Source organism: Hylobates moloch, unplaced genomic scaffold (assembly GCF_009828535.3).
Source record: "Hylobates moloch isolate HMO894 unplaced genomic scaffold, HMol_V3 SCAFFOLD_17, whole genome shotgun sequence".
NCBI classification, from domain to species: Eukaryota; Metazoa; Chordata; class Mammalia; order Primates; family Hylobatidae; genus Hylobates; species Hylobates moloch.
This window is the reverse complement of record NW_026652292.1, coordinates 35,746,343-35,773,631: the sequence shown is the minus strand read 5'-3', so window position 1 is coordinate 35,773,631 and position 27,289 is coordinate 35,746,343. Positions and strand designations below refer to the sequence as shown.

Genomic DNA, 27,289 nt, shown 5'->3' with positions numbered 1-27,289 from the left:
TGTCTACATATGGGTGTATATACACTGTAAGGGAAGCCTGTATAGAATCTCTGATTGTATCAGAATTATAACTTATTTGATAGGCTACATAGACGTGAACATGTTTTGCTCATATCGATTTCACAGAGATAATATTATTTTTATATCCATATATATGATTATATTTCATAAGTAAATACAGTATATTTTACATATGCACACATAGATGTCCCACTAACTAAAGCGCAGTTGCATCTGCAATGAGGGAGACACTAATTTCTTCCAAGGGGAGCAAATCCAATCGCGCGATCAACTTTAGAAACTGCAGATCTGCGCAGGAACCGTTGTCCCTTGTCAGGAAAGTCAGGAGTAAAGGCAGCCCTTTGTTCAACGGGCCCCAACGGGTCGGTTAGGATGATTCCGTGTGCCACATCACTCGCAGTGGCAATCCAGGGAACGGATCTGTGAAACGAAGCTCGGTGGATCCCACCCCTTTCCTCCAGAGCTTCCCTTTCCTGTCCTTATTTGCACCCGCCCCCCGCCCGCGTTGGTCTGGGGCTTTTGACTTCGCCCCGAACACATTTCCCCTCCTGCCGCTGGGTCCCTGCGATCGCCCCCAGCTGGTGGGGCTTGCGGAGCCCAGGGGAGCCGGGTCCTCTGCGCCTCTGCAGCGCGAGTTAATAAACAGTTAAGTTTGGAAGACTCTGCAGACACGTTGAGGGGGAGTTACCAAGCCCAGGCAGCAAAAACATCCTGGCACATTCCTGGGGAGTCCTCAGCTGCCAGCATCTGATTAGAACCATATCTATCGCCGGGAGTGGCCGCGCGGCTCCGAAGCTCCCGGCCGGCGGCTATTTAAGCGAGGCCCGCCGCATCCGCTGCGCTGCAGCCTGGAGGCTACGGGCGCGGGGAAGTCATGCTCGCTTCGCGGAGGCAATAGCTAGCCGGTGAGTAGCTTGGAAACCCTTCTTCCCTCTGGCTCCATTTTTTTTTTTTTTTTTTTTTAAGATCTCCTTCTCTCCTTTGCTCCCCGTCTCTCACCCCCCGCTACCCTTCTTTGGGTACAGACCTTGGGCTGTGGGGAATCTTAGAAATGAGACCGTGTGCTTGGGGAAACCAGCAGTTTTGTGGCCTGACATCTGAGGAATGTTTCCACGGAATGTATTTACCTTTCGAATCCGACTCCAGATGCCCAGCTTGTGACATTTAACAAACGCCTCCTTTTGTGTCGTGTGTGTGTGTGTGTGTGTGTGTGTAAAAGGTCTGCGGGCAGCCCTCCTTGGACACTGAGGTGGCTGCTGACCGCCTAATTAACTCCTCGAAGGGTGTTTATTTTTGCTGTGTGACAAAGGCTGGGGACCTGGCTTGTGCCCATAAGGAGCTTTTTCCTGGTGACTGACAACATATGGCATTAAAATGTGAACTTTTGTCTTAAACCGGCATTCCTAAGGAAGTATCTACCCAAGGGACTTGAGAAACTTGTTTTATATCCCCCGGAGCAGGGAGCATGGTTTATATGGTGCTTGCCTGCCTGTTGTAAGCTGGTTAAAAAGATTAAGTAAGAATTCTAAAAAAGGGGGGAAAAACGAACGGGTTAAAACCGTGGAGCCTCAGTCAACATAGCGGTTTTCATAGCATAGAGCTGACTCTGTTATTTGTTTCTGCCGTCTTTCCCTCTTGACTTAATTCTGAGCCTGGAATTCTGGTCCGCAGACAGTTTCAGCAGGGAGCTGAGTCCAAAGGGAAATTTAACTGGATTAAAAACACTTAAGGAATCTGGATGTTATCTCCACCCCAACCACCCCCCACCTTTTCCCCTTTCTTTTTAGTTTTTGTTTGGAAGGAAGAGAGCCACTCTGTAAACCGAGAAGAGCAGAAACAAGCTTCCAGACACATGGAAAGACTTAAAAATTATGGAGGGGCGACTTCACGAATAGTAAATGTTGCTATTGCTCTATAAAGTGACTTAATGAAAAAATTTCTGGCCTTAGTCAGGCAAAGCAGGGGCTTGGGGGAGAAGGAGGTAAGATATAACTAATGCAAACAGAAGTAATGGGAGTGGAAAGAAGGCATCTACAAAAAATGCCTTTGAGATGTCTGATAAGCCTCTTGGAATGGCTTTGATGACATGTATACTTCGTTGTCCTTACAGTCTTGAGGTTGGCTTCTCACACAAAAGCACCTACTGGCTGTTGGGGAGGGAAGAACTAGCTGGGGAGGAGGGAGCTTGCAGCTACCAAATGGCTTGTCACCATGCTTCTTACCCCAGCAGCCAGACTTCGGGAGGCTGCTTTTCTCTGGGCCAGGTGCCCCGCCCACTCCAGGTTCTGTGTCTCCCCTCTTGGAGGGGCGATGGCCCTCAGTGACGCTGTAAGAAAGTTTGTTGCCTTGAGAATTCGGGAGTATTCGAGGCTTGAGCCCTTTGAAATCTTTGGAAAAGGACCTTTTTGGTGGAGTGCTGGACTTGTGGAAATAATGCCACACTTAAGACAACAAGGAGAGTACAATGGGAAAGTCTTCTAGAGAAAGCATGAAGAAGACCTGGTGGTCTTTGCCAATGTGGATTTCTGGGACAGACCACTTCTTCCAAATCCTTAATCAGTTTCCTCCTAAGGCCAACTAAATTCTTTTTCTTGTCGTTGATGAGTAACTTCCCCCTTCTTTTCCCACTCCCAGCTTGATGGATCCCTTCTTACACAAATGACTGACCTAGAAACCAGTTATTTTTCAGCTATGCCCTCCTATGCTTTAATGTATAACCAGAATAAGTAGATGGTAGAGGAATGTCTTCCAACTTTGAACCCATACACATATGTATTTGCCATTCTGGGGATCTTTGATCTCGATGGTTGATCTTTACCTGAGGATGTAAATGAGGGAAGAAAGCACTTGTTAAAAACCTTGTCTAATTTGTGAAGGGCAAAATCCAGAGTTTGCATTTCTGCCAAAGACTTTTATAGTTTCAGATTAAACTGAAAGTCCAAATTCCTGTGCATTAGGCCCATTTGTTGTCTTTCTCCAAAGGTTGAATGGATTTCACTCGCCTTGTTTGGGTTGAAGGGTACTGCTTTTAAGGCACTTGTTGGCATGAAGGTAGTACGGGGACCTCTGGCAGCTGCTGACCAGCTGTTTGGGGATGATATTTACTGGCCTGCTCAACCAGGCCTTGGTTACCTGAAGGTTAAGGGAGCAGGAAGATATCTTCCTTGCTGAGTGCTCCTGGCCAAGCAGGAGGCTTTGCTGTGACGTGGGCTCTTATGCTGCTTCATTTCTAACTCTACCCTCATATGTCCATAAACCTAAGTTTGCTACCACTGATATTTCATCTGGATAATTTTGAAGGCTCTGCGTGTTTCTCTTCCTCATTCTCTCGACCTGAGGATGTAATTATTGCTCTTCTTAAAGACAAAGCTGAGATGCTGAAATGCTTGGGAAAGCTGCTGAGAGTGAGCCCTCCTGGGGTTTGAAGTTGTCCTAATGCTCATCAGAACATACCTCCCCAGCTAGAAAGATTCGAAAGCTTACTGGCCAGGAAGGTTTAGGTAACTAACCAAACACATCACTTTTTTACCCTTTAGACAGAACCAGAATGGGAACCAGATTGGCAATATGAAACACCTGAGTAACAGGATGTGGTATTTTAAAATTCTCCCTGGCACTACTATGTAATTCCAAAGTTGAAGCTGTGCCTCTGAATTGCACAAAGGTTGGCCAAAATCATATTTGGGTGAAACAGATTTTTGTTTTGTTTTGTTTTGTTTGAGACAAGAGTCTCCCTCTGTTGTCCACGCTGGAGTACACTGGCATGATCTTGACCCACTGCAGCCTCCACCTCCTGGGTTCAAGAGATTCTGTGACCTCAGCCTCCTGAGTAGTTGGGATTAGAGGTACCCGCCACCATACCTGGCTAATTTTTTTTTTTTTTTTTTTTTGTGGTAGTAGTAGAGATGGGGTTTCACCATGTTGGCCAGGCTGGTCTTGAACTCCTGACCTCAAGTGATCCGCCCACCTCGGCCTCCCAAAGTGCTGAAATTACAGGCATGAGCCACCACACCCGGCCAGATGAATCAGATTTAACATCAGATATGTGTCTTTAAAGGAGACCCAACTCATAATATAAACATATCCTGACTGGATTAACTGGTGGAAATCAGAAGGAAAGCAGACTCCTCAGTCTTTACTTAAAGACAGAAAACAAGCAAATTCCTGATTAGGGGAACAAATGATGCCTGGTATGGACACAGAGGGCTAACATGCAACACTGGCTGCCTCCAACAGGGCACAATTGGATAGTAGCTGATAACTACCTTTTGAAGTACCATTTCCTGGGTTCAAATCCTAGCTACAGGGTTGCAGGTTAGATGGCCTTGGGCACATCCCATAACCTGTCTGTACTTCAGCTTGCTTATCTGGGGAGAATAATAGTACCTACCCCAGGATTGCTGGGAAGACAGTTAATCTAATATACTTGGAATACTTTTTTCCATCTGATTTTGAAGGTTTCATTTGTTTGTTATTGCTCCCCCCTGAACAACTGAATTAAGTGTCTTTGTGAAAACTGAAAGCAAATGGAAAATTTCTTCATGAAAATTGAATACCCCTCACCTACTTGAAAAAGGTTAATTATTCAAGCACTTGATTTTAATAAAGCCAGTGTGTTTGCTTGTGCATGCTAGAACAGACAGGGAGTTACTCTCTGTTCTCGTCCTGGAAGCCTGCACTTTGGTTTGGTCAGGCTGACCTCACTGGTCCCAGTTAAGTCCTCCCCATACCCTCTCAGACTCCCGACAGAGAAGGAGCAATCCTTCCCCCTGAAGTCAGCATTGTCACAGAAGGAAGTGGGAAGGGAGGGACCACCCGGACTAAACGAATGACTAGGCTAGAAATAAAAATTCTTCCGAGTGTGTGCAGGCCCCATACTATCCTTGCCCACATAGCTGGGCAGGTTGCCATGGTTACTTCCCTTCCCGCATCCTTCTACCCTGGAAGGAAGCCTGCCTCTCTAGGGCAAGTAGAATCTGAACAAATTGCTTCCTGGTCTAAAAATGGAAGTTACTAAGTGAAGTAGAATCTCCTCTCTACTTATATCACCCCCCTCCAAATTTATTTTAATCCCAATACTTAATATTCTAACCTTCTTAGTTCTTGCATCATCTAGATAGCAAAACATAAAAGCTTATGAAATTTCTGGAACCTAAAAGTTACTACCTCAATATAGAAGCAGCCTGGCAAGTTTTCCCTACTACATTTATACTAGCTAGCTAGGGGAAAGTGATTTTTAACTAAGTTCAACTGGTAAAAATTCTAAGTGAATGGGGCAGTCTGAGTGAGTGTTACGTTGAAGGTAAACAGAATGTATGAGGGCTGTCACTTAGATTTTCAGGTAACCATAGAGTAAAGGGAGAAGGTAAATAGGAAGTAACAACCCGAGAATGCTGGATTTGAAGCACCGTTCAACTTAGAAGAAATTTGGATGAGGGAAATATGGTTTAATGTTGTCTCTTGGTAAAAAACTACCCTATTGCTACCTAGCAATATGATGCAAAATGTTACTCCCAAAAAGACTTTGATCTTTATGTGAAAGATGAGCTGCCACACACAAGTTTGCATTTGACAAATTAATTCAGTCTTTCAAAATTGGACATTTAGCTTGATGTGTATTTCACAGCTTGAGGGAACTCATCTAAGACAATAGTTCTCAGAGTTGATTCCCAAACCAGCAGCATCAACATCAGCTGGGGACCTGTCAGAACTGCAAAATCTGGCAGTAGGGCCCATCCAGCTGTATCTAAACTAGCTCTCCACCACGTGATCTAAGAATAACTTTCATAATTCAGTGGTTTTAGGATTCACCTGTTCAGTGGAAATCATAACAAAGTATTTGAATTCCTTCAGTCATGGAGATAATAAAGCAAAAGCCTTTAAACACAGTGCAGTTTAACTGAATCTTAGGATGCAGAAAGATTAAAAAGCATGGGCTTTGGATATTTTTCCCATATACCAAGTATGGCTTTCTTGATCCTAGGAAATCCAATATACTTTTGGTTTGATATTATCACCTCACTTCCAAATCCTTTCCCCTCTGCTGGGGTTTTTAAAGAGTATAATTAATCTCCATTTATTAGGAGACTGTCCCAGTTACTTCTTTTAAAAAAGATTCCAGTAAACTAGATCATTACCCTTGAACCAGATGGTTTTCTCTAACCTATAAAACTTTTTATTTTGTTTTTATGCCATGTCTAGAAGTGCAGATGAAGGCCTCTCCATAAATGAATCTAGTTCATTTAGTTTTTGTAAAGTTTAATGGCTAATGAAGCACTGCTCCTTTCCCCCATTCGACTTTCACTTTAAGTAATCTGAAATAGAAAAGATATCTCTATTTCTTGGCTCCGATATGATGAGTATCTTGCCCAAGGTGTTATCATTAAGTGGTAGAGCCAGGATTCAATTATGAATCTTTATGATTTGCACCTTGGCGTTTATCTGAATACTTAGCAATCACCTACTATGTGAAGTCTGATGCTAGGTTAGCAATGGAAAATCTCACAGTGAGCAGAAATCAAAAGTCTTCCTCATGTGTGGCAAAGGACATAGGATAGAGAGTTAAACAGACTTACATGTGAATGGCAGTGCTACCATTTCTTGGGCATGCTATTCAATGTCTCTGGCCTTTAGTTGTCTCACTTACCTTGCAAAAACAGCCCTAAGAATGTCTGATATTAAACAGAGATCACATCTCAAACCGAAAAATACAAGGGTGTGGTGTACAAGTATATAGTTGGAACTCCGGTTTTGAAAAGCCAACATAGAGTCATGGTTAAGAGCTTGGGTTCTAAGCTGCAAATGACTGTGCCCACAGCCTAGCTTTGCCATGTAAGACAAGCTATATAAGGCCTGAGCTTCATTTCTCCATCAGGAAAATGAGTTGCCTCGATTTTAAAATTAAAAACTCCTCAGAACTCCTGCAGCTGCTTCTGAAATGTATCTGTCCTAGAAATGCAATTCTCAATGCAATAACTAAGCTGATTTTTTTTTTTTTTTTTTTTTTTGAGACGGAGTCTCGCTCTGTCACCCAGGCTGGAAGGCTGGAGTGCAGTGGCACGATTTCGGCTCACTGCGAGCTCCGCCTCCCGGGTTCACGCCATTCTCCTGCCTCAGCCTCTCCGAGTAGCTGGGACTACAGGCGCCCGCCACCACGCCCGTCTAATTTTTTTTGTATTTTTAGTAGAGACGGGGTTTCACCGTGGTCTCGATCTCCTGACCTCGTGATTCGCTCGCCTCGGCCTCCCAAAGTGCTGGGATTACATTTTTAAAATGGTCTTGTTCTCATTGTTTTTGAGTATCAGGCAAGCTAAATTCTAGAGATGCGCACATTCAGGCTGAAAATTAGAAGACTGTCTTTCCTATATATAAGCTATTAAATGTGAATAATCAAGGAGGAGAATGTGGCAATGCTTCATAAATCAGTAGAGGCACACAAATATTAAACTTTAAGGTACCACTTAAACCTCATCTGAGCAGGGCAGTTAAGTCCTCTTAAGGTCTATAGTTAATCCATACCCAAAGAACTGGAAAGTGAATAACTTCATCCCTAACTGTGTCCATATTGAATACAGCTGCCCTCTCGGTTCTAAACATTGCATCCAAATGATCTCACTTATTTTTTTATATTTTAAGTGTCCCAAGACCTGGTCTAGTTTTCTGTAATATGTAATACAGATGCTAACGTGCTTTTTGTTACTATTTAGTGCAACAGAAATAAATGAAATGTGTTCGAGAATACGTCAGAGGGCTGACATAATCATATGAAGAATGCTATACCAGTTTGGCTTTGGGACGAAATGTGAATCTACTAGGGAAACATACAATTGCCCTCTGAGTCAGAAGATCAGAAGTTGCAGTGGCTACACATAGTAGGTGCTCAAATATCCATCCTTTAAAGGGAAGTGTCAGCTGTGCTTTAGTTATATCAGCATTGGGTTTTGGTGTTGCTGTTACTTGATTTTGTTTTGTGTTGCTCCCTGCCCCCTTTACCTCTAAAATTAAATGACTTAAATGCAATTCATTTTTGAAGTAGAAAACAAGTACGTAGCTGATAGAACAGGCTTTTCCATCAAGAGTTGGTTGCTAGTAAGGAGGGTCAATATTGATTTCTGCCTGGGCTAAGGTTCCACTATAACTGAGGTTTTTCAGAAAGCATACATGTACTAGAATTGAAATGACAGATAGTTATATTTAATGTCCATTCTGTCTTCTAAAGGATAGCTTGATGCAGAGATGCTTGCTTAACTGCCTGAAAACCTGTTCTTTGTGATTTCTGATTTGTCTAACTGGTCTGAAGTTCCCAATGACTAAAAGCTGATAGTAATTGAAAGTTGGATGCAAATATTTACCTTAGAGGGACACACAGATGATAAGAGCTGCCTATAAGATAGTTAGAGAAAATAGCAACTACTCAACTAACATATGATTTTATTGTAGTTAAGTGGTACAGAGTGTTGTGTGGGTCCAGAGGGAGAAAAAGGCCATTGGTGCGTTAATGGATTTGGCTTTTAAAGGAACAGTGGAAGTCAAATAAGCAAAGGTAAGAAAAGAAAATGCATTTTAGGCAGCAGCGCATATGCAAATCATGCAGTTGGATGAACTTAGGGTATGCCTAAAGAACTCTGACTGGCCAGTTTGGCCAAGAAACAATACAGGTGGCATAGGGCTGAGAAGTGTCTGAGTTTGAAAAGTAGGGATGAATTATACTGAGCCATGGATGTCAGGATAAGAATTTTGATCTTTTTTTTTTTATTTTTATACTTTAGATTCTGGGGTACATGTGCAGAACGTGCAGTTTTGTTACATAGGTATAAACGTGCCATGGTGGTTTGCTGCATCCATCAACCCATCACCTACATTAGGTATTTCTCCTAATGCTATCCCTCCCCTTAACCCCCAACAAGGAGCCGGTGTGTGATGTTCCCTTCCCTGTGTAAATGTGTTCTTATTGTTCAACTCCCACTTACAAATGAGAACATGCGGTGTTTGCCAAGCAGATCCGTCATTAAAGCAGGAAAACCAAATGCTGATTAGGATAACTTAACCTGGCTCTATTGGCAGAATGTGTTTGAGTGGAGATTGCTTAGTAGTTGAAGAAAAGCCTACATTTCTTTAAAAATCATCAAAGCAGAGAAAAGGGTTGCTTAACCTAAGATTAAGGTGCAAAAAGAAATATTTATTACCCCTAATGTTTTAAGCGCACTGCTCATTAACAGACTGTGTTGAGCCTAGAAAAGTAGGGCAAATAATTTTCGGATCCTAAAAGCTTTATTGAATTGAGGGAAGAGCTCTACATGAATCAGAGGGCAATGATAGGTCATGGCAAATATGGGGAAATGGCTGGTAAGAGGCCGGTAAAGACTTCCCTGCGACCACACATCTTGAGCGGCCTTGGAATGAAGGTTTTCACAAAATTCAAGAAGGTGAAGGCAGTACATATTACAGGCTAGCAGACCACATAAGAAGGTCTGGTGCGTCTATGTGTCTGTTTAGAGGAAACGGAAGACAATGGCCTCTTCAGAGTGCAGGTGGCCGTGTATATGTATATGTATATGTATATGTATATGTATATGTATATGTATATGTATATGTATATGTATATGTATATGTATATGTATATGTATATGTATATGTATATGTATATGTATATGTATAATAAGTCTGCAGCCTGATTAGAAGGCCTTTGAATTTCAGCTTGAATGTGAATGGAGGAATTGAACACTGATACCTGATTAATTCAAAATCAGGAAAGCTAGGAGGCCAGTAAACACTCCTACAAAAATTTAGCCATAAAGGGAGATCAGTTACAACCAGAGTCTCTTACACCTTAGATTCTCACTGAAGCCCTTTGGAGAAAATAGAAAAAAGAGCTCATCCCATAAAGAATTGTTTGTTTGTTTGTTTGTTTGTTTTTCACTTCAAGTGTTGTAAATATATTAAGGAGTACCTATGCTATGTGTGTAGAAAAGATCAACAAACACTGTAATATAAGTCCGCTAATCATGAGGGACATGCATGATACAACATGGTATAGCGGTATAGCTTTTTAGGGAGGAGGAAGGGTGGCAGTGAGGCAAGGTTGGGGAGAAATGCTGGAACTAAGTAAAAAAAAAATATGATGAGGAGGGAGGAGAGGTATGAAAATAAAGGGTAATTATGAAAAGTAGAGTTTCAGAGGTTTGACTTATTCATTAAACATGAACAGTTTAGGATAAAATCTTAGCTTCATTCTAAGCTGCAGACAGTACTGTTGTGGATCTTTTAGGTATATCTGCATACAAAGTACATTCTGTAATGCTGTTCCCACTTAGTGTATAGTGATGCAAATGTTCAGTTTTCTGCACAATAACTCTTTCATAGAAACAGTGGGCACAACCGTGTTCTGTGTTAGGATCTGGACTCTTACACTTCATACAGCCAAGATTTGTGGAGGGCTCACTACTTGTAGTGATCATGAAGTCCATTTCCTTGAAGACTGACACTGACGAAGTGCTGCCTGGTAGCCCCTTGATAATGCTCCTGTGACTTGGTAGTGATCTTTAAATAAGTAAAGCCCGCTGTAGGGACCCTTGGTTACATTTTCATAAGATTGTTTCACTGAAATCTGAGATTCAATGTTTGGCCTGGTCTGAAAGTGACACGTTGTATTCTTAGAAAATCTGGTAATTAAAAGTGCCACAGAACATATCTGGTTCTAGAATACAGAAGTTCCCTGAATTGCTTATACTTCTTAAGTGAATGCCAGACTGAATGCCAAATGAGCATAGTGTTTCCTTCTGGTGTTTATGAAGATAGCGTTGATTCAGAACTTTGGATTTTATGATAACTCTGAAGGAAACATCACTGAAATTCTTCAATACCCTCAGGTATAACAGAATTGCTTCCTTCTGGTACTGCCATACAGATGGTCCTTCAGATTGTAATGTGGTTATAGGAGACTCACAAATGTTAAATGTAAATATCCCCTCAATTTGTGTCATAATTTAAAAACTGTTGAAGAGGATTATTAACCCTGCAGACAACATTTGCATCTTTCCATAATTGATATCAATACAACAATTTATGTATAATTCCTTGATGTAATACTACTTTTTCTTTCTTTTATGAAGTATTATTAACAGCAATGAAGCTTTCTACCCTCATCAGAAACAATTCCTCCAAAACACATAGCATCAGTTATAACTGTGACCTGCTTGTTCTTTCTCCCCTACCTATCCTCTAAGCCCTTTGAGAGTAGAGACCATGTCTATTTTGTCACTCTATACGTAGGATAATGCAGTGCTTGGCACATAGTAGGTGTTTAATAAACAATAATCAGATGGCCAGGTGAGTGAGTAACTCAAGCCACTTTCGTTTACAACACCAATTGCAATTTATTACAGAGTGAGCAAAATGGAAAACTTTAGCTTGCCTTATCATCTGTTGGTATAAGTAAAACAGTTCTGACCCCCCCCCCCTTTTTTTTAACTTTAAGGTTATTTATAATGAGCAATATCCATATGTTCTTCTAGTTTATATCTGCTCAGGGCCTGAGGAAGGCAGACAAGCTGTTACTGAAATTCTCCAGATGGTGTGGTCTTTCCAAGTTGCTAGTTTAACTTCTACCAATGGAGTATTCATCATTGCTCATATATCTGTCTGACCTGATGGATGTAATCACCTGGCTAATAAGAATTGTGGTGAATAGATTTCAGCCTGATATTTTATCCACAAACAACTTCTTGTTCTCCTTCTGTTTCTCCTTTTAAAAGTGTCCACCAAATTGTTTATAAGATTACTAACAAAATTAGAGAAAATAGATGAGACCTTTGGCTTACCACTGGATAATTCAGGCTATTGTTTTGACTTAACACAATTTCCGCCCAAATCAAAGAAACTTGTTTTGTTTTGTTTCTTATTTCCCTGTGCAGCTGTATTGTGAATTGAGATATCCATTAGGCTCTTTAAAATGCTAAAATTAAGTCACAAACTCATTACTGTCTGCACAGATCCCAGCATTTCCAAGAACCCCAGGCTGGAAACCAACTATAGGCCATCCACTGACCAACTTTCAAAATCCTAGCATAAGAGGTTTTTGACTTCTACTTATCATTTGACTGAAAACTTACTGTTGAATTTTTAATATGTCAGGAGCTTTCCCCAGCAACTCTGCCTAGGTATCATTTAATGATGCCTAAGATGAAAGTGTTGACAGCTAACTATGGGCAGTGTTCTATGTGATTTCAGATACGCTCACGTTCTATGTGTGGTTTCCCTTTACTTTTGAGTTTAATTGAAAGTGACTGAACCCTACAGCATCTTCATGATTCTGTCTTTAGCCCAAGTGAGACTATAGACTTATGCCTACATTTTAAACTTTGCTGTCTACCAAATTAGCACATCTTTAAGGAATTTAATTTTTAAAATACAGAAAAGCACATCACCCCAATATCACTTACTCTAAATGTATAAGAAGCAGAAATCTGTCTTTTCCCTTCCTACTGCCCTTCTTAATGAGCATTTTGTTGGCACTGGTCTTTCCAGACTTTCAACAGTTTTATGGAAAAACATATATAAATTGGGAAAAATCATATTAATACATTCTGCTTCATACAAGAGGCTACAAATGCATGACTATCTTAGTAAATAGCTGCCATTTACAAAAGGTGCTCTTTTTTTTGTTTGTAAGGAGCTCACATTTCAAAATGTCATTTCACTTCATATACATTTCTATAAAGCAGACATTAGGTGAGCCCTTTTGTGTAATGAAATCGATCTTAGAATGTAGGATGTAAGACGTAATGGCCTTTGACTTTTTAAAAAGCCACCTTTAAGACATTATATTTATTTGAAGTTTGAGGGTCACTAAGCATCAGAGCTTGGCAAGATGGGATAACCTTGAATCTAATGTTTGAGATTGTTAGTCCTTAACCTTTCAATTAAAAGCCTTTGTTTCCAGAAGATTAGCCAAATATTTGAAAGAAACCGGCAGTGTTGAATCACTCCAAAGGGCAAGTCTGTGCAACTGTCATACTGCAGAGCTCTTTGATGCTGTGTCCCTGTACTCGGATTCGTCACCACCCCAACCTCCACACCATCACTCAAAACCTGAAAGTCCTCCCAGTCCCATCTAGACAAAACAGAGTGCTATCGCCCACCCTAGTCCACTTTGACCCACCTTTTAACCTTTCCCCTGGTATAACCCTGCACAGGCTCTATGTTATAGCCAAGCAGACATGAGTATCTTTTACGCATTGCTATTAGTTCCTCTTTCCTGAAAGTACTTTCTGGCTATGCACGTTGCCCCAGTCTTTGGAGAACTAAATTAATTATCTCTTTTGTTGTAAAGCAAAGACATTAAAGCATATGTATCAGGCTGGTGTGACTTGCAGGTTGTTGCTTCACTCCTGTGCTTCAGCCTCCTCTCCTGTCAAATAGGGATGATACTGTCCAGGATTAAATGAGAATGTCTTAGCATCACATCTGGTGTATAATAAACATTCGGTAAATTTAACTTTTAAAAATCTAATATTCTGTGTTTCTAAGGAACACGTCCAGGACATTCTCAGTCCTGGATTCCCAAATCTACTTTCCTCTACTCTCCTTTTTCCCCAGAGCATTTTTCATCTTCTGAAAGTCTATACTCCACTTATGTTTTCCTCCCTGTTAGATAGTAAACCCTATAAGGGAACAAATCTTTATTTTGCTCACTGGTATATCCCAAGCTCTAGAAGAATGCCTGGCACTTAGTAGGGATGCACTTTTGATTACATGAATTAACTGGATGGTAAAGATCACTGGAATTCAGGAGCAAACTTGGTTTCCAGTCTCTAAATTGTAATGGCTTTGAGTTGGGATCAATCACCAGACCCCCATGTGCTCTAAACAACAACAACAAAAAAGGCTGTCAGTGTCTGCAGGCTTTTCAAGTTTTGTCATAACGATGGTTTCACAGCAAAATCTAGGGTAGCTAGTGGCCTACCATTTGCGTCATCTCTCTGGCCATGCACAATATAAGGGAAATGACATACTCTTTAGAGTCAAAAGACATTTGCTTTTTTCCCCCTTAAGGGAATGTTTTGGACCCAGGTGCAAATATAAAATAGCATTTAGGGTAGGAAACCACCTCAGCTCCGAGAGCGAATGACAGACTCGGAGAAGGGAACTTTAGTCACATCTCACCTCTGATAATTAACTCTAAAAGTAGAACTTTGCTTATTTTGGAGGGACTATGCAAACTTGGTAGTGTTGTTTCTCTCACTGTTTTCCTTGGTGGAACTAATTATTTATATGCTTCTGTAGTATGTTAATTAAGGAACACAATGCTAGTTAAAAAAACATTGCAACTGTAAATATTTTTCTAATTTCACATTTTGCTTTACTAAAAGGCTTCTGTGGAGAGTGGAAGGGCTTGGTCATTACTTTTGGAGGATTTGTCTTAACTTCCTTGTCTGCAATATTGAGTCTTTTTAATAAAGATTGGATTAGGAACTTAATAGTGGCTTTCAAAGAAGACTTGTCTTTGCACAGGGCTATGGAGTTCAGCTAAGGAAACAAATGATCGAATTGCATTCTCTGATGCTGAAAATGCCTACATAGGAGGACTAGAAAATAGCATATGCTACCATGGAGTGGATCCTCTAAGGCTTCAAGGACCAAATCAAGCTACTTTTATTTAATGATCATAGTAAGAAGCATACAGAGAGGCTACAAATGGAGCCCCTATCTAATCACTTGTGTCCATCCCACATTTCCCTTAAGTATTAAAATGGCAATTGCTAATAGGTACAGAGTTTTGCAACAGGTCATTAGTGGTTCAGAGAACAGAGAAGACTGCTCTGAAAGAAAATAAAAGCTAATGAAACATCTTGCTTAAGCATTACGTTTTTTATGAACCCAGGAAACTTCCTTTATTATGACTCATTGATGTTGACATTCCCGGGTAGACTAACCAGAAACCTTTTTTTAGTTCAGTATAAATATGAATATTTCATAAAGGGCCAAGAGGTCTCAGCTGACACTCAGCTAAGTGTCATTTGATAAAGAACCATTCGTATTAGTTCACCTCATGCTAGAACTATAAACCAGAGTGGTACTCCCATGATTAGTTAGTTATCTTAAAGACTGGTGTGCATTCAACAGGCCTGGAGAAAGAAGAACCCTCATCCCATCTGCTTACTCTGGGAAAGTCTCCCAGTGGTAAGTCAGATTTTTTAACCAACCTTTTGCCCTAAAGTCAAACCTGGACCATTAATGTGATATGTGTGACATTGAGGGCTAGGCAGGTATGTAAATGATAAATTTTAGTGAAAAGGAAAAATACTCAATACAATTTCTAGACAATACTCTGCAAACTAGAAAACAATATAATTCATAGGTTTTTTTGTTTTTTTTTTTTAAGCAGGATAGTTAGACGATACAGTAATCTCACCATTAACATAAACCAAACTCATTTAACATGGAAGGAGTAAAGAGCTGGCCAGTACTAGAGGCACTGTAAAATTATCTACGGCTGGAGATGATTTTGAATAACACATATTAAAAGATACACACATAGATCTAATGAGTCTTTATAGCTTAGAAAACCAGAAAAACTAAATTGTCCTAGTATATAAATTTTTCTTGTCAAATAAGTTAAGCCCTTAGGGAAGTAGCAGTTTATTTGGTACCCTATGATTTGATGATTTGTTTAATTTATGCATTGCCTTTTAAAATATCCCAACAGAGTTGTTTATCAGGCCAGTAGTATAAGGTTTATAAGAAACAACATCTTGCATGGGCTATTACTTCATATTAATATAAAGTTAAGATACTAATTACTTCATCTTACAGATTATGTCCAGATCAAAAGTAAGAAGAATATGATGTTGCCTTTGGGAAGGCAAACTAGATTTTTCTATGATCCTCAAAATTTATTAATACCAAAATGGTTAATACCATCTCAAGAGCTTATCTAAAAAAATGTAAATGGAGTAGTCAAGACTTGAGCCTTTGAAACTGTTGCCTGATGACATAACCAGGTAGCTTTTCTAGGATATCTTGTTTTTATGCAACTCATACAAAGTTTATTTTTTCCCCTTTCCCAGTCCTGAATTAATTAGAGATGAGTAAAATAGATGACTAGAGAAAACAATCCAGTGGAGTATACATATTAGAAAATCTTCAAAGTCCCTCTATAAATCCTAGAATAAACTTTCTGAATCTGCACAGATTAAGCGGAAACTTGAGATCTGTCCTTGTGTTCTTGGAGTATTACAACCAAGAAAGAAGATGTGTGAGCTATTTAATATATATTCATTCCTAAGAAGTCTTAGTTCTCCGAAACACTATCATTCACTTTAATCTTATCTGTAGAGGTCATCTAAATGACTTGTGAAAAGTGGTATAGAAATTGAATTCCTGAGGTCTTCTCTGGATTAGGAACAATGTTTAATTGGTTGGGGTCACCAAGGGGTTGTTCTTTTCTGAAATCTCTACTAGACACAAGGTTCCTTGAATCATGCTTCCAAACTTGCTGAGTGTGCTTCCAGATCCCAAAGATAGATGTCTAGCCATGTTTGTGAAAGGGTAGACCAGTCAATGGTGATTACTTACATGATACTAACAGGTGTGATTTTAGGTATGTAAACTTGGATTTATATAAAGAATTCATGAAACAAAACCTGTCTCACTTACAGATTTTATAAGCAAAATTCTGATATTAAGTCATACGTGTTTTATTGTATTAATAAGTGAACCTTTCTATGCTTATCTATTTCTGCAGTTACTGAACTGTATACCGATATTTCAATACGTTAGAACACTTTGTTGTTCAAGTAATTACTCCAATTGTGCAACAACTAATCTGTTTAATTCAGTATAAACTAGAATACTGTCATTTGGAATTTTTACATCCCTCAGTTTAAAAGTGCATTTATTTATTCCCACAAAACATATTTGTTCCAATACTATTTCCCAACAGATGAGAGAATAATGACAGATGTGAACTTTAGCTCAAGAATACTTGTGCATTTCTGCCAATTTTGTTCATCTTGTACTCAATCTGCAGCAGCTTTTTAGAGTTTTTTTTTTTTAATAATCATAAGCGCAATTTCAAGCAGGTAGGCTAACTATTGGGAGGCCTTCTTTTGGATCTGGAATTCGACTCATGTGGTATTATTATATGATCACAAAAAGCAAGACACCAGTTTGACAGATTCACCTCTCTCCCTTGTATACAAAAACCGAAAATTACCCAGGGGTTTCTTATCCATTAACCTATCTAATTTGTCCAGTAACCAAGAAATAAGCAAATGAGGATTATATTCTTACTTGTAGAAGAGCCCTCCTGGCCTTTTAGGAAGCACAGTCTGATGTTGTATATTCTAGGAAACAAACTGCCAAGATTCTGACCTTCAGCTTGCTTGAACACTGGTATCAAGAGGAGAGATGGCTGGTTGTCAGGCTGCTGGTTCTCTGCAAACCTGAAATTTGACAAATACCAACTCACTTTTTGTTTTTAAATGACTCCTTCTTCCTTCATCTAATTTGAAAGCAACCACGTCTTGTCTAAAGGAAATTAACTAAATCATGAAGAACCATTTTTTAAATGATAATATTTTGAGCACACCAGATAACAGTAAATAGTAAGCAGTTTCAAATCAAAACAAACATAGCTATTCATAGCCACTGGGATTAGCAAGGCCACCAATATTCCTGGAGATGAAGCCTAACTGCAATGTTGGTTGTGGATGTCTTCCCCAACTCGAATAGATCATATCAGATGTGGAAATGTGACCCAGTGGCAAGTCTCTCATGGAAGGTTAATGCCAACTCTATGGGTAGGTTGAACATCAAAACAAAAGACGTGCCACCTAAAACCTAGAGACAACATCTTTGAATTAGATTAAACTGATCTGGTTTTGAGTCTGCATAACTGTAAGAAGCGTTTTCATGGTTTTGCTCTTTATACAGAAATGCAACAAAAAGTACGTTCCACCTGTCTGTATACAATCACTATGCACACCCTAGTTTGCTCTGTGCTGCTTTACAAGGCAGCTGGATTCTTCTTCCTTCAAACTCTTTAAACAGTGTGTCCTTGAAACATGAGTTGCAGGAAAGGGTACAGCAACACTCAAGCAATGGCTTTGAGGATTATATAAATGTGGGGCTTTGCCTGGAAAGGGAAACCACATTGGGATTTTATATAATTTAGCCAGGCTATTAAAGAAGAAACCAAATATCAGGCAGTATTTCTTGCACTGGTTTGTGGAAGAGGAGAAGTGTAAGATTGCCTGCTTGTTTTAAAGTGCCCTGGTGTGGTGTATGTCATAAAATAATTCTACTAGTGTATGTGGCCCTTCATTTATAGCTTAATGTTTATAGCACAGATGCTTCTAAATAACATGCTTTTTAAAAACTCTTCTAACATCCTCATAGACTTTCAAGCTAACTACTGTCATGGCGCTTGAATAGAAAGTGGGAAGTATTTAACAATTAGGATTTATATGCATATGCATCATAGGTGAAGTCACAGAGGGACATGGATGAAGAAATGATTGTATCCTGAAGTCCACAAGTGAGGTATGCTGCACGTCTATGCTGACTTAATTCAGGATTATTTCACACAGGGATGAGAATGCACAACCTAATGTTGTATATTCTAGGAACAAACTGCCAAGATTATTTGTATCATTCATTTTAAAACTAGCATGGTGGCCGGGCGTGGTGGCTGACGCCTGTAACCCCAGCACTTTGGGAGGCTGAGGCAGGAGTTTGAGACCAGCCTGGCCAAAATGGTGAAACCCTGTCTCTACTAAAAATACAAAAATTAGCCAGGCATGGTGGCAAGCACCTGTAGTCCCGACTTCTCAGGAGACTGAGGCAGGAAAATCGCTTGAACCTGGGAGGTGGAGGTTGCAGTGAGCTGAGATCGTGCCACTGCACTGCAGCGTGGGCAACAGAGCGAGACTCCGTCACAAACAGAACAAACAAACAAAAAACCTAGCATGGAAATAGGAAGAGGAGTTATTTTTGGTAGAAATATCTAACCTCGCTTAGAAAGGACAGACACGAAAACAGTAAAACATTTGCTGGGTCAGTTTGGGTAAGTATATGATGAGGGAGGACTGTAGTAAAAGCTATGAATGGTGTGAGTGTGTTGCCTCTGAGTCTTAACTTTTTGACTACCTTTTCCCGCCAGGATCAAGCATAATACATTGTATATTTAGATGCCAAATTTAAAGTAAAACTCATGCATTTACTGTGTTTTATATCAGTTCCAGAGTTCTTCTCTTCAAGTCACTGCCCCAAAGACATTGCAATAGAAAAATTCAAGAGGTTTCTATGTCATTAGTTTTTTTTTTTAAATATTAAAACTCTAATATTTTTCATATAAGTTGTTCGTTCTTTAGAATATTGTATGCCCGTGTATTTAGGGTGGGAGGGAAGCAGAATGAAATATAATATCCTACTTTACCATCTAATGATACAAAATAAAGTTCTTCTAAATTCAAATTTTAAAACGGGTTTATTCTATTGACCCATTCCAGTTGCCTATGAACAGTTTAGCTTTCTAAAATCTTCTTCCAAAAGTGCTTTCTTGGTATATGTTCTGATTAACGTCACTTCAAAACTAGAAATGCCAAGCCCTCCTGGTCTTGGCGTCTCCTATGAGGGTCCCTTCCTGCTGTTGTCACCATGGTGTGATGTCTTCAGCCTCATCACAGTCACCTAGCACAAGTGACTGGGCTACCACCAAACCTGGTGGGTTTTAGCCACTGAAGAAAGTGCTCTGGTGACTGGGGCAGGTTTGGCCATCTCTGGTCCTGCAGTAGTGACTCCAAGTATGGGAAGTGCTCAGTAGAGTTCCACTATGTCCCTACAGGCCCTCTGGTCACACGGCTCTTTCAGTGTGATAATGCATGCCACCCACCAGCCACTGCACCAAGGCATGCCCATGCTGCCTGAGTCTGCTTGGCTGGATCAGATTGGACACCTAATGCTTGTGCCAGGTCTTTAGTTAAGACTACCCACCTTCCTGTTATGGGAATTCTTCCCTTGGGCCCTCCCCACTGTGTCAGACCACTTCAGCCCATTGACCATTTCCCAGAAGTGCCTCAGCTTACTCTGTAGACTTGTTCACCAGCTTCCCAGATAACTTCAAGCTCTAAAGCCTAAAGTATATGGGAAAGAGTAGCCTTTGCCAAACTCCTCCGACCCCATAATAAAGCCATATTATCCTTTTTCCCAGAACAATGGTTTCATAATAGCTTTTCCTCAGAAATAATGGGAATCACTCATGGCTTCTTGCATAGGTGACTTGATATTTCTCCAAGTAGAAAGAGAAGCAGCTACTGAGGTGGTTCGAGATGACATTTAATATCACAACTCTGGGCTCAAGGATGTAGTCATTACCTTGCCAATCTCTCTTCCCTACATCACTTCCCAGGGACAAGTACAAAAGGGAGAACAGCATATAAGGAAAGACATACCCTATAAGGAAAGAATTATGCAGGGGCATAGGTGCCTAGCAACCTCCAAATACAGAGCTCTGCAAAAGCTATGTTGCAGCATGCTGTGCACTAGACTGTAATTCCCCATTGTCTTTTCCATGTCAAGTTGTGCCCATAACATTGTCCTACCCAGCTTGCTTGAGATATACGAAACTCATGTACCAAATGGTCCCTGATGTAAAGCAGATCATAGCCCAAATGATTCAGTGACAGCAATGTAAGGCAACGACAGAAATGTGATTTTTAACCTCTGTAGTTTCCCTGAAGTTTCAATGTCACTTCCTTTCTTTTGTAGAAGTGAGTTAAAGGAGAAAGTTGGATTCCTGTTCTGTGTAGTCTAAGCTAGAGGAGGTTATACTGGAGAACTGGGGTGGAATATGTTTCTTCTCCCACATTTAAGCTGAAATGGGACATCAAAGCTGAAATGGGTGTATACTCTCTAATGCCAATTAATTCAACCTCAAGCCTCATTGTCCATATGCACAAAAATTCCACATGATCGAAAGACCAAAACGACATTCTGACACTGCTGTCTTTCTTAGAAGCTGAATAAGTGTAAAGAGGGATTCTAGAATCAATAGTCTCTGCATGTCTGTGTTCATACAAGCATATTAACTGACATCCAGCTTTGCCGAGAGGCCAGAACATGTTCTCACTGTGAAGACTACACTTTCTATTTTTTCCAACTCTAGTGCAGTTAAGTGTTCAAACTAACAGCCCTTGTGCTGAAACAACAAAGCAAAAATACAATTGCAAAATTGATCATAACCTTAATGTTTCTGTTCAACTTGTGAACACTTTCAGACACTTGCCGTGAATTGGATGGCACTGCCCAGTCTAAAGGCCGAGTGCGGTGGCTCACGCCTGTAATCCCAGCACTTTCGGAGGCCAAGACGGGTGGATTGCCTGAGGCCAGGAGTTCGAGACCAGCTTGGCCAACATAGTGAGACCCTGTCTCTACTAAAAATGCAAAAATTAGCTGGGCCTAGTGGTGGGTGCCTGTAGTCCCAGCTACTTGGGAGGTTGAGGCAGGAGAATCACTTGAACCCTGGAGGTGGAGGTTGCGATGAGCTGAGATCATGCCACTGCACTCCAGTCTGGGAGACAGAGCAAGACTGTCTCAAAAAAAAACAAAAAACAAAAAACAAAGAGTGTGCCCTTATTTGGATGCATAAAGCTTCTTTAAAGTTTAAACTCTCCTAAACATTCTTTATAGAGAGGACTGTTTCTTTTTTTTTTTTTTTAGATAATAAAACATGCATTTATTTTTTATTTATTTATTTTAATTTTACTTTTTCTTTTTTTTAATTATACTTTAAGTTTTAGGGTACATGTGCACAACGTGCAGGTTAGTTACATATGTATACATGTGCCATGTTAGTGTGCTGCACCCATCAAAACGTCATTTAACATTAGGTATATCTCCTAATGCTATCCCTCCCTCCTCCCCCCACCCCACAACAGGCCCCGGTGTGTGATGTTCCCCTTCCTGTGTCCATGTGTTATTATTGTTCAATTCCCACCTATGAGTGAGAACATTGACCCAGCAATCCCATTACTGGGTATATATCCAAAGGATTATAAATCATGCTGCTATAAAGACACATGCACACGTATGTTTATTGCAGCACTATTCACAATAGCAAAGACTTGGAACCAAGCCAAATGTCCAACAATGATAGACTGGATTAAGAAAATGTGGCATAAACACCATGGAATACTATGCAGCCATAAAAAATGATGAGTTCATGTCCTTTGTAGGGACATGGATGAAGCTGGAAACCATCATTCTCAGCAAACTATTGCAAGGATAGGACTGTTTCTTATGCTCCAATAAGAGACATTCCTAATAACAAGTTATTAAAAAAAACAAAATAGGTAGAGGTGGGTACAAAATTAGGATGGGTTATAATGAGTCCAGAGTATTGAAAGTTGCCAATTCAAGAGCTTAGACTTCCTATCATGCTCAAAAAAAAACAAACAAACAAACAAAAAAAACTAAAACTAAAAGACCAAACACTGAATAGTAGAGAATGTATTGAAATGAATTTAAATGCTTTGATCTGCAAGTCTCAGACCTAGGCAAAGCATTCAAATCAATATTAATAAGACAGTTTGACCAAGTAACTCCTGCTACTTAGGCAAAAAGGAATCTAGTGACAATTTATAATGAGACCATGTAAAATCCTTTTTCTATTTTGATTCAGAAAACATCTATTAAATACCATGTTCAAATTACCCTGCTAAGCTATCTTCTTGTTCTTTTGCTTGGTATATCTACTAAATGGAAGGCATTCTTGGTTCAGACCCCATGTGATGGGCTTTGTACATCCTGTTTTTAAAAACAGACACATGTAATCTCTAGGAATAAGGCATTACAGTCGCATGCTAGATCTTTCCTGGTGCAAGCTTTGTCCCCTCCAGCTATTTCGCAATTAGACAAGTCAAACTCTCTTTCTTGCCCTCAGTTTTCTAATCATTATAATAAAATGATGTGGCCAAATTATTCCCTAGTTTTCTTCCAGCTCAAGTCTAACCCACTTGGTATTTCTTTAAGCAGACAAAGTGTTGTTAAAGTAGACCATCGGACCTCACATATGTCAGTATATTGGAATGATCTAGGAATCTTTAAAATATATTGATACCTGGGTCTCCATGCCCAGAGACTGTGATCTAATTTTTCTGGGAATGCCATGAATATCAGTGTTTTAAGAGTTCCACAGTAAAATTTTCCCAGAGGATGTGAAGCAGAGCTTCTAAACTGTCCGTGATAATGATGTAGGGATGAATTTTGACTCAGGATTCATTGGAACAGGCATCTCTGGGTAACTTAGAGTAGATTTTGTTGCCAGAGTCTGTTCCTATCAGAACCCAACTTTTGTAGGCTCAGAAGGCAGAGCTGGGCAGGAGGTGGCTCTTACACTGGCAAACCATCTCACTTTTCCACCTGGGCTTTACTAGTTAAAATACTAGGCTGGGTACAGTGGGTCATGCCTGTAATTACATTTTGAGAGGCCAAGGCAGGTGGATCACCTGAGGTCAGGAATTCAAGACCAGCATGGGCAACATGGTGAAACCCCGTCTCTATTAAAAGTACAAAAAATTAGCCAGGTGTGGTGGCTGATGCCTGTAATCCCAGCTATTTGGGAGGGTGAGGCAGGAGAATCACTTGAACCCAGGAGGTGGAGGTTGTAGTGAGCTGAGATTGCACCACTGCACTCCAGCCTGGGCAACAAGAGCAAAACTCTGTCTCAGAATAAATAAATAAAGAAAGTATTACACCATTCCACGTTTCCACATAGTCATTTGAGTATAGGTTCTTATTGTTCTAAAAGTGTTTAAACACTTACTGTGGAAATGCAATGTTGGAAAGAGCACAAGACTACACAACACATAGCTTCTGTGACCTAGCTTTGGTTTAATAGTAGCTACTGATATGGTTTGGCTTTGTTTCCACCCAAATCTTATCTTGAATTGTGGTTCCCATAATTCCCATGTATTGTGGGAGGGACCTGGTGGGAGGTAATTGAATCATGGGGGCAGTTTCCCTTATACTGTTCTCTTGGTAGTGAATAAGTCTCATGAGATCTGATGGTTTTAAAAGGGGTTTCCCTTTTCGATTGGCTGTCATTCCTGTCTGCCACCACGTAAGACATGCCTTTCACCTTCCACCATGATTGTGAGGCCTCCCCAGCTGTGTGGAACTGCGAGTCCGTTAAATCTCTTTTTCTTTATAAATTACCCAGTCTCAAAAATACAAAAAATTAGCCAGGCGTGGTGGCAGGTGCCTGTAGTCCCAGCTACTTGGGAGGCTGAGGCAGGAGAATGGCGTGAACCCGGGAGGCAGAGCTTGCAGTGAGCCGAGATCGCACCACTGCACTCCAGGCTGGGCGACAGAGCGAGACTCCGTCTCAAAAATAAATAAATAAATAAATAAATTATCCAGTCTCAGGTATGTCTTTAACAGCAGTGTGGGAACAGACTAATACAGCTACCATTTGTTAAGCACTTTCTAAGCCAGGTGCAGATGTCGCTACGTAAGTTCTTACTGATTTTTTTTCTAACAGCTCAGCAAACTATATTCTCCTTTTACCGATGAAGAAATGAACATTAGGCAAATTGCCTCAAGCCACAGAGCAAGGAAATGATGAATCCTGGGTGGGTGGGACTCACAAGCCTGAGCTATTAGCTGCTATGCTATCCCACCTCTACCCAAAGTTAACTGTATGAAAGAATCTTAACTCTGGTTTGACTTGGTTCCAAAAACAGGGAAAGCATCTTGGTTCAAGGTTTAATAAGTCCTCTAAATCCTGCCATATCATTTTCAAAGGTTAAAGGCAATGATACTCCTCGCTGTAAATGCATAACTTGTGTATAGCTCATTGACTCGGGCTGGTTCTGTTAGTGAGGCCCCTACAGCAGTGTCAGCATTTACAAGAAAATCTTCTAAGGACTCCTTTTCAGTATGCATTAGCATAGTCCCATTCCTCAGTGAAATAGGCTGTAAAAATCTTACTGTCTGCTCAGTTTGGTCTTTGCAGAGTAGAAGAGCCTTCCTAAAAGCTTAAGAATCCAAACAAGCAGTTAAAGGAAGGATTTGCATGAAGTATCAGAAACAGTCTAACTTTGCTACAGCATCGCTGGTAATGACCCCTATTCTTAAAGAGCTACTTTGAAGATAGCAGTGAAGGCTGTTTGCTGCCCTCTTGGACCCCGAGGTCTGTCTTAGAGGTTAATATTTCACATGTTGTCCTAATTCCGCACTTTAGCTGAGGCAGGCAGAAAGTTCAAAGAAACAAGGAAGCACGTTCTCTGTCCAGTACAAAGTACTGGACATTCTAAACAAATATGTTTATGTTGCTTTCTTCTTGAGTCTCCTTAGTTCCTTTCCCTGTGTCTACTATATGTGGCTTATTCTGAAAAATTAATGGTATGTTAATGTCAGTGGGATGATGACTTTTTGAAAGTAGCTTATAAAATACAGGTTAAAAATCAGTGGGATTCAAGAAAAGACAAGAGAGACAGTATACATAAGAGAAGAGGAAACACAGGCTATGCTCACTTTGAACCTAACGGCTTATGAGGGATTGATTTTCTGCTGCTGTGTCCATTTCATTATTCATAAAATACAGAGACATTCGGCCGGGTGTGGTGGCTCACACCTGTAATCCCAGCACTCTGAGAGGCCGAGGCAAGTGGATCACCTGAGGTCAGGAGATCAAGACCAGCCTGGCCAACATGGTGAAACCCTGTCTCTACTAAAAATACAAAAAATTAGCCAGGTGTGGTGGCAGGTGGCTGTAATCCCAGCTACTCGGGAGGCTGAAGCAGGAGAATGGCTTAAACCTGGGAGTCAGAGGTTGCAGTAAGCCAAGATTGCACCACTGCACTCCAGCCTGGGCAACAAGAGTGAAACTCTGTCTCAAAATAAATAAATAAATAAAAATAAAAGAGAGACACATTCTGTTTCATAGGCCTTTCGGAATAAGTGTTCTTAGTGGTTGGTATACTAGGTGTTTGTCCCATTCCCCTTAATGTTAAAAATAAATTCCCTACCATTTGTGGAATGGGGCTATCACTAAGTCCTTAAGTTATTCCTTTTACCAGCATTTTAAGACTGACAAAGCACTTTTCCTGCCTGCTCTGTATAATTAGGGTCAGAAGGTAGGCTTGGGGGTCACAGGGGAGGCTGGTTGACACTTGTATTATGATATTGCTTCAAAACCTTGGAATCATTAAGTAGTACCATTGCTGATGCCAACAGATTCCTACTGGTAGAAAGGGTAAGGATATATAAGAAGTGCCAGCCAACTTTACCCCTACAAAGCCTAAACTAATCATTGTCCACCATGCTGGCAATTCAAGGATTCAAAACATTAGACATTTTATATGAATCACTAAAGACCAAGCAATAGCTGATTTTTATTATTGCAAAGCCCATAGTCATTCCAAGATGACTCATGCAGTCTTCCAGAATAAACTTCTCAGAGCCTTCTCAGAAACCAGGAGAGATGTCGCAAGCTCCAGAATCTCTCGTAGTCATCTGGTGCTAGTACCACAGAAGGGGGAAGTCTCTGCATTCTTTCAGGGAGATTTGTATTAAGTCCAAAATCCAAGCTAGAGATCTTCACTTAAATGGAAGCTAATTTTATTAATGTAGCAGAGTTTCCTTTACAGCTTTCTGTTCTATCTGAGGCCTTAAAAAGGAGTCAGGACTATAAGATAACTTTAGATCCTCCTTGTTTTTACATGTGTCATCTTACTTCTCTTTTCTTTTTTTTTTTTTTGTTATTTATCTTAACATTTATTGGGCTTAATTTATTACTTTTAAACAAATTAAATATATTTTTTTATTTAAAAAAATTTTTATTAATTTTTTTGCACACAAAACAATAAACATTTTCTAAAAATACATACAAACAAAAAGATGCATATCAAACATATTAGGAAGGTTGCATATGGGAAGACGGGGAATAGAAATGGGGAGTGGGAATTAAAGAAAATAAATGAGAGAGGGACTTCATATGGATCAATGATAATAACTCAATCCTCTATTTGACAAAGAAGAAGGAGAAGGAAGAGGAAGAAAAAGAAAGTGGGATAAAGGATCAGAAAGGGAGGAAAATAGAAAAAATTAGAGTATGACTCCAGGGTAGACCTGTTTTGTTGTCACTGGGTTAGTTGGTTGGTTTGTCTGTTGTATTTTTCATATGTTTCGCCATATTGGCCAGGCTGGTCTCCAACTCCTAGCCTGAAGTGATCAACCCGCCTCGGCCTCCCAGAGTGCTGGGACC

General features: G+C 40.2%; 1 protein-coding gene across 1 annotated transcript in view; it reads left to right on the top strand.

Annotated features, from left to right (window-relative positions):
• Positions 1–597: 597 nt before the first annotated feature.
• Positions 598–27,289, top strand: part of DAB2 (DAB adaptor protein 2) — a 55,641-nt gene continuing 28,949 nt past the window's right edge. Inside the window, exon 1 of the mRNA XM_032135351.2 lies at positions 598–926. The gene's annotated coding sequence lies outside the window, so the exon portion shown is untranslated. The remainder of the gene's footprint in view (positions 927–27,289) is intronic.